This window comes from Elephas maximus, chromosome 5 (assembly GCF_024166365.1).
Source record: "Elephas maximus indicus isolate mEleMax1 chromosome 5, mEleMax1 primary haplotype, whole genome shotgun sequence".
Lineage (NCBI taxonomy): Eukaryota > Metazoa > Chordata > Mammalia > Proboscidea > Elephantidae > Elephas > Elephas maximus.
Window position 1 is genome coordinate 20142912 of NC_064823.1, and position 8682 is coordinate 20151593.

Consider the following 8682-nt stretch of genomic DNA (forward strand, 5'->3'; position numbering starts at 1 on the left):
TGGGCGATTCTCTCTAAGGGTCTATGTAGGCTTATAGTCAAACCATGGCTAGGGCTGCAGTTATCTGAAAGCCCTACTGGTGCATGTCAAAATGTCTCACTCACAAGGCTGCCCATTGATGCTGGCTGTCAACGGAGAGTTCAGCTGGGCCAAAAACCAAAGCACCTCCTCCTGTGACCACTCCAGCCTGGCAATCTCATTGATCTCAGACTTCTTTCGTAGCTGCTGACTTCTCCCAGAGCACATGCCTCAAAAGAATCAGACAGAAACTGCCAGACCTTTCTCAGCAAGCTTTGGAAGCCAGGCAGTGCATTGCCACAACTTTATATTAGTGACAAACTTCTTATGCAGCAGCCTATATTCAAGTGGAAGGAAATTAGATTCTACTTTTGATGGGAAAGTATCAAGGTCATATTGTAGGAGATCATCTGGATTTGCAGTAATCTTTGAAAAGTAAAATCTGCCACATAAATTCTACAAAAAATGCATTGAGCAAAGCTGATGCTAATATTTTGTTGTTGTGTGCCGTCAAGTTGATTCTGACTCATAGAGACCCTATATGACAGATTAGAACTTCCTCATATGGCCTCCTAGGCTGAAATCTTTACAGAAGCAGATCTGCAGGTCTTTCCTCCCAATGTAAGATAGCACAGATGATATATACAGACTATATATTGAAGAACATGATTACAAATGTGTTACAAACTTAGTAGTATATGTTATATGGAGTGAGAGAGAGAGAGATTGGGAATAGCCAAAACCTAAGAAAGAATAGTACTGCTTTATATTTAGTAACTCAAGAGATATAGGAACATTGGGCAATTGCACAGTAAAAGATTGATTCAGCAAGCCTGGGTTGTCCATATCCTATACATCCCAAAGAGGATTTTGTCTCCAGTATGGATACGGGGTTATGGATATGGGAAGATAACCTCTAAACCCTTGGAATATCTTGCTTCATAAGAGTGTCTTTGTTTTCCTGAGCCTTGGTCCACAAGACATCAGTTTGACCCTAAGAGGTAATAGATTGAATGATTATGGTCTGCCATGTAGGTGGTCAGCCATGCTTTCACAGCCAACCCCCAGTAAAAATCCTGGACACCAAGGCTTGAGTGAGCCTCCCTAGTGGGCAATAGTTTGTATGTGTTTTCACACTTCACTGCTCGGAGAAGTCAGCACCATCCATATGACTTCACTGAGAGGTCAACTGGAAGCTGGTACTTGGTCCCTTCTGGACTCTGCCCAATACACATTTCCCTTTGCTTTTTTTAATCTGTATTGTTTTGCTGTAATAAATCTTAATGAAGAGTATAGTAGTTTTCTGAGTCCTGTGAATCCTTCTAGTGAATCATTGAACTTAAAGGTGGTCTTGATGGCCCCAACGTAGCAACTTAGCAAAACTTGGGATTGCAGAAGATGGTTGTGTTCTGATGGAAGACGTTTGTAAATACTGTTATTGCTAACTGCCATCAAGATGGCTCCTGACTCATAGTGACCTCTGACTCCTAGTAACCCCATGCACAATGAGACTGGACCATTGTGAACCATAGGATTTTCAATGGCTGATTTTCAGAAGTAGATTGCCAGACCTTTCTTTCTAATCTATCTTAGTCTAGAAGCTCTGTTGAAACCTGTTCAGCATCATAGAAACCTACAAGCCTCCACTAGCAGATGAGTGGTCCTGCACGTGAAGTGCATTGGCCAGGAATCGAGCATGTGTCTCTGGCATAGAAGGCAATAATTTAACTCTTGAACTACCACAGATCTTAAATACTGTGGCCTTAGAAGCTTTTGTGGAAACACAGGTAGCTGAATTTAGTAAATATAAACGGATCCCATTGATTTAGATAATGAACATCTCAGTTGAGGCCATAATGAACTAAAGATCAGATGCACTTCCTCCAAATAACTGGATTGACTATAGAAAGCTATAGAGGGAGAATGTTCCTGAAATAAAACTAAGCTGCATGTTTTATTAGCCAAGCGAACAGGAACTTAACCTAGATTTAGTTGTCAAAATATATTTATACCTTACTTGCAATATAAATTCAATGCAAATCAACTGTGTACAATTATTCAATATATCTATTTGTTCTATTGTTTATATAAATAATCAAAATCATTCTGGAACTTAATAAAACAGTTGAAAATACTATTAATATTTTACAAAATATCAAAGCTAACTTTGAAGGAAATTTAGCAATAGTCCTCAAAAGTTATTGTTTACCCCAGTAATTTTATTTTCAGGAATGCCTCCAAAGGCTATAAATTTAAATTGGGAAAATTTTGCTGTATAAATATATTTACCCCAATATCATAGATATATATATATAAAAGAAGCAAACCAAATGTTGAAGAGTTTACTGCGATTAAGCATATAATAATAGATTTTCCTGTTTTAATATTATTCAGCCATATTTATATAAAAACAGAAAATAAATATGCTAACTCAGTAAGCATAATATGGATTGCATGTGTATTTCATATTTTTTAAATATTTAAATTTTTAAAGATACTTAAAAACATTGAAGCAATACACATATGGAGTTTACATAACTGTTTGCAAAGATTATTTTAATTAATTTGAGATATGGCAAAAGCACATATTTCTCAGACATCTATTTAACTCTCGCTGTTCCTTGTGAATAGTAGTGTCAAAAGACACACAATGAAAGTACTACAAAAATTCACAACAGTAGTGCCACTGGAAGTATAGCTGACTTTCCTGAAATAGAGAAGCCATAGATCACTGAGAAAGATAGTTCCTCCTCTCATCCTGCAGTGTGAGACTAGGTAACCACAAGCCCAGGAGCAGAAAGCATTGAAAACATTGCTGTTTTTCCCCCTGCTAGGCATTACCCTATCTTAGTGTGTTCTGTATTTAATGATGAAATAAGAGTAGTCACTTTTCTCAAACTATCCTGTCTTAATTATTAGATAGGATTCAGACTTAATATAAACATTTCCCCAGGAGACAAAGAGTAATATAAACAATTTATCATCATTCCTACATCAAACCTAAACATTTTCTGAATAGGAGATGGAATTTTGCCAGGGCTTAGTGGAATTTGCTATATGGCAAAGGCTGTGCAATTTTAAAGCTGAATAATTTGTTTTGTGGCACAGTAGAAATATTTGTTTTGGATGGAGTGTAGTATTCAGGAAAGCAAAATGCTGACCAAGGGGAATAAATGCTGATTTCAGGAATTGGATGTTAGCAGCATTTTCTAACCCTATATCTTTATTAGGAAGAATTATCTATGTTTCTTTCTTTTTTTTTCTTTGTGTTAGGGTTTTATTTGTTCTTTTGAGAAAAGAGCATAAAAACCTTTAAAGTTAACAAGTGTCCTCCTAAATATAAAAGGCAAAGGGTCAAACCTTTCTTGACATCCACTTTCTACCCATCTACTTAATTTGGTGGTTATTTTTCAAGCCGATTTTCTCTGCTGATATGCATATGTCTGTATAGCTAATGAGCTCCATGGGTGGGGCAAGGCAATTTATGCTCAGATACTAATCCAAAGATGGGTGGTTTAAACTCACCCAGCAGCAGGAGAAAGTCCCAGTGATCTACTTCCATAAAGATTACAACCAAGAAAGCCCTATGGAGCAAAGTCTTACTCTCTAACACATGTGGTCACCATAAGCCTGGGTAGACTTGATGGCAACAGGTTTTGTTTGTTTGTTTTTTATTCAGCTATTAAAAAAAAAAAAAATTTTTTTATTATGATTTATGTTGTTGTTAGGTGCAGTTGAGTCAGTGCCAACTCGTAGCGAACCAATGTACCACAGAACAAAACGCTGCCTTGTCCTGCACCATGCTCACAATCGTTTTCATTCTTGAGCCCATTGTTGCAGCAACTGTGTCAATACACCTCACTGAGGGTCTTCCTCTTTTCCACTGACTCTGTATTTTACTAAGCATGATGTCCTTCTCCAGGGACTGATCCCTCCTGACATGATTTATGTTTTATATGATTTTCTATGATTTCTAGGAAAAATACAATAATGTTCAACATACCATTCTTCATTTTATTGTTCTTTAATAATTAAACACACCAGGCACATCTGTCCACAACATTCAGCATAGGTACCCCCTCATCCATTCTCACTGCTGTTTTGTTTTTCCTTTTATGGATCTATCCTATTTTAATTATTCCCTTAGTGATAGAAAAGCAAACTGCTACAGATCACTGTTGTGCTCTTACCAGTGTTACTGCTGTGGAGATTAGTACTATGATATAATTTTTGTAAAACACCTTCTTATGTACAACTAAAATTTAACTTATGCAAATTTTCACCAGAAAAACTGTTACCAAGTTTCACACTCACCAAGAGTATGTATCTAGCTCTTCTTATCTCCACAAAGAATGTTAGAAAACTTTAAATTGCTTGCCAGTCTGGTGAGTGAAAAAGATATCTCTGTAATATATCAATTCTAAAGTCTGTATTGCTGGAACCAAACTGTGTCAAAGATACAAAAATATCCAGATGACATTCACCTGGATCACTCAGATATATGATAAATAGACGATAGATAGATTGATTAGTTACGTACATAAATATTTATATTTCACCAATAAAAGTTTTGTAAAATTGTTCTTCAAACATAACACACTATATTGGTTTATAGCTATATCTTTCTAATGATATAAAGTTATGACAAAATTATAAAACAATGAAAGTTTTTTTTTCCCTTTAAGTTGAAATATTTGGCTGACATTTTTAATAATATTAATTACCTATGACTGAAGAGTGTTCAAGGGACAGACATACGTAAAGAGACAGATAGCTACTTGGGTTAAAATAATGCATTTGAGCTTGGCATGTTTACTTCACGTAGACTAAAACCCATTGCCGTCGAGTTGATTCTGACTCATAATGACCCTACAGGGTCTAGACTAGATATGCATAAACACAAAATGGTGGCAGTAGAACCAAAGGGAAGTCAGACAAATAACTTGTTTTTCCATTAAATTCAGTTATTATTTTTCAAAGTCGTGAATTGTTTGGCTTCAATTTAACCAACACCCTACCCCTCAAGCCAATCTTATATTCTGGCAGACATCAAAATCCTGGGATAGAATGCTAAACAAAGTTTAATTGTCTATTTACAGAGTATTTTTCTACTTCTTCTTTCTTTCTTTTTTTTTTTCCTGGCTTAATCCATGTTTTTTTTTGAAACCAGTACAATAACATGAGCTTTATTTCAAAATTCACATGTGGGGAAATTTCTTAAAAAAAATCAAATCTTTTGTTCAGATTTATTTGTAATTGGAAAAATAGGTCCACATTTTCAAAAAAGGCAGTTGAAGTGATGATTGAAATGGTTGAAATAAGTTTGCATAACTAATGGCAACTGAGACAGCAACATTTTTAATAACTTAGGTTTAAAATGACCACAAACAGACACATTATATTTCCACCAAAATATTTCATTTTGTTTTAAATCAAGGGTGCAGTGTTAAGCAAAATATATTGTAGCTTCTGTTTAAATGTTGAAGAATATAGAGCCCTTCTATTTATCTTAAAGCAGTTTAAAAGCAGAAGTAATCTTAAGATTCAATTTTCTTTTTTGAAGAAAGTAGAGCTTTCCTTTCTCTCTCTTCCTTCCTTTCTCCCTCCTTCCACCCTTCTTTCTTTCCTCCTTCCTTTTAAAAATATTACTACTAGTTCTATCCTTTCCTGAGTTGGATTTTTTTTTTTTTTTCAAGGAAGTTTCCCTGGAAATTAGCCCATAAGCAGTTTTATCTTAAGTAATTTTTCTTTAATTATTAGGCTAAAAGAGCCTAGGAATAAAAAATAAGCAAGAAGAAAAAATTATATACTTGGATAAAAGTCTTAAAATTACAGTTCCTGAGGTGGGGTCAAGGTAGAGGAGTAGTCAGATGCTTCCAGTGATCCCTATTACAACAAAGACCCCCCAAAACAAGTGATCAATTACATACATGACAAGCTAAGAGACCTGAGATGAAGTTTTAGAGTCTTCTCTGACATCCCTCTTGGTCTTTTCTTTCTTTTCTGTCTTTTCAGTGACCTCTTGCTTTCTTCGTGTATGATGACCTTGATGTCATTCCACAACTCGTCTGGTCCTCGGTCATTAGTGTTCTATGTGTGTAATCTGTTCTTGAGATGGTCTCTAAATTCAGATGGGATATACTCAAGGTCATACTTTGGCTCTCATGGACTTGCTCTGATTTTCTTCAGTTTCAACTTGAGCTTGCATATGAGCAGTTGATGGTCCGTTCCACAGTTGGCCCCTGGCCTTGTTCTGACTGGTGACATTGAGCTTTTCAATCATCTCTTTCCACTGATGTAGTCAATTTGATTTCTGTGGATTACATCCAGCAAGTTCTATGTGTACAGTCACCATTTATGTTGGAGAAAAAAGGTATTTGCAATGAACAAGTCATTGGTATTGCAATATTCAGTCATGCAACCTCCAGCATTTTTTCTGTCAACAAGGCCATATTTTCTAACTACCAATCCTTCTTCTTTGTTTCCAACTTTCCCATTCCAATCACCAGTAATTATCAATGCATCCTGATTGCATGTTTGATCAATTTCAGATTGTAGAGGCTGATAAAAATCTTCAATTTCTTCATCTTTGTCCTTAGTGAATGTCAACAGAGACTATGAAACTTGCTTTCGAATGTCAAGCATCTAAGCAAAAGGAAGAAATAATGAAGTAAAAGAATTGAACAGAAGATTTCAAAGGGCGGCTCAAGAAGACAAAGTATTATAATGAAATGTGCAAAGACTTGGAGATAGAAAACTAAAAAGGGAGAACATGCTCAGCATTTTTCAAGCTGAAAGAACTCAAGCCTCAAAAATTCAAGCCTCCAGTTGCAATAGGGAAGGATTCTATGGGGAAAATATTAAACAAGGTAGGAAGTGTCAAAAGGACATTGAAGGAAATGGGGAAAAGACAATCTCTTTCACAAATGTGCTGGCATAACTGAATATCTATCTGCAAAGAAAAAAAAAAAATGAAACAAGACCCATACCTCACACCATGCAAAAAATAAGCTCAAAATGGATCAAAGACCTAAATATAAAATCTAAAATGGTAAAGGTCATGGAAGAAAAATAGGGACACTGCCAATAGATGGCACAAACAGTATACAAAACATTACTAACAATTCATAAACACCAGAAGAGAAACTAGGTAACTGGGAGCTCCTAAAAATCAAACACCTATGCTCACCCAAAGACTTCAACAAAACAGCAAAAAAATTACCTACGGACTGGGAAAAGGTTTTTAGCTATGACATTTCTGATCAATGCAAAAACTCAACCACAAAAAGACAACCCAATTAAAAATTGGGCAAAGGATATGAACAGGTGCTTGACTAAAGAAGGTATTTAAGAAGCTAACAGATACATAAGGAAATGACCACAATCCTTTGCCATTAGAGAAATGCAAATCAAAACTACAATGAGATTCCATCTCACTCCAACGAGGCTGGCATTAATCCAAAAAACACATAAGAGTAAATGTTGGAGAGGTTGTGGAGAGACTGAAACACTTATACACTCCAGGTGGAAATATAGAATGGTACAACCACTTTGGAAATTGATTTGGCACTTCCTTAAGAAAACTAGAAATAGAACTGCCATATGATGCAGCAATCCCACTCCTTGGAATATATCCTAGAGAAATAAGAGCCTTTACATGAACAGATATATGCACACCCATGTTCATTGCAACACTGTTTACAATAGCAAAAAGATGGAAGCAACCAAAGTGTATATCAACAGATGAATGGATAAATAAATTATGGAATATTATGCATCAATAAAGGACAATGATGAATCTGTGAAACTTTTCATAACATGGAGGAATCTGGAAGCCATTATGCTGAGTGAAATTAGTAAGTTGCAAAACGACAAATATTGTATAAGATCACTATTATAAGAACTTGAGGAGTAGTGTAAGCAGAGAAGAGAGTATTCTTTGATGGTTATGGGAGGGGAGAGAGAGGGAGGGAAAAGGATTTTCACTAATTAGATCCTAGATAAGAACTATTTTAAGTGAAGGGAAAGACAACACACAATACAGGAGAGGTCAGCACACTTGGACTAAACCAAAAGCAAAGAAGTTTCCTGAATAAACTGGATGCTTTGAAGGCCAGTGTAGTAGGGGCAGGGGTTTGGGGACCATGATTTCAGGGGACATCTAGGTCAATTTGGCATAATAAAATCTATTAAGAAAACATTCTGCCTTCTATGACACTGTCCATTTCTGAAATCTTGTTCGTCTTTTGGATTTCTAATTGTTGATTTTAAATGGTTTCTAGCTGTGAATTTATTTTGACATTTTATTCCTGTATTAATTTCTTGAATTGTTCCATTTTTTTTTTCCATGAATTCCTCAGCTTTTTCCAAAAATTTGCCTGAAACCAAAGAGGCTTAGGAGCAGATTTGAAATGATAGAAGACAGAATCAGTGAAATTGAAGACAAACACTTGGATACAACTCCTTTTGAGGAAAAATCAAAAAAAGAGGTAAGAAAAGTGAATAAACCCTGAGAATTATGTTCGATACAATCAAAAACAAAAATTTATGAGTGATCAGAGTTCCAAAATAGGTAGAGAAACCAGAAAACACAGAGAGGATCATTGAAGAATTGCTGACAGAAAACTTCTCTAATATCATGTATGATGAAAAGTTGATCATCCG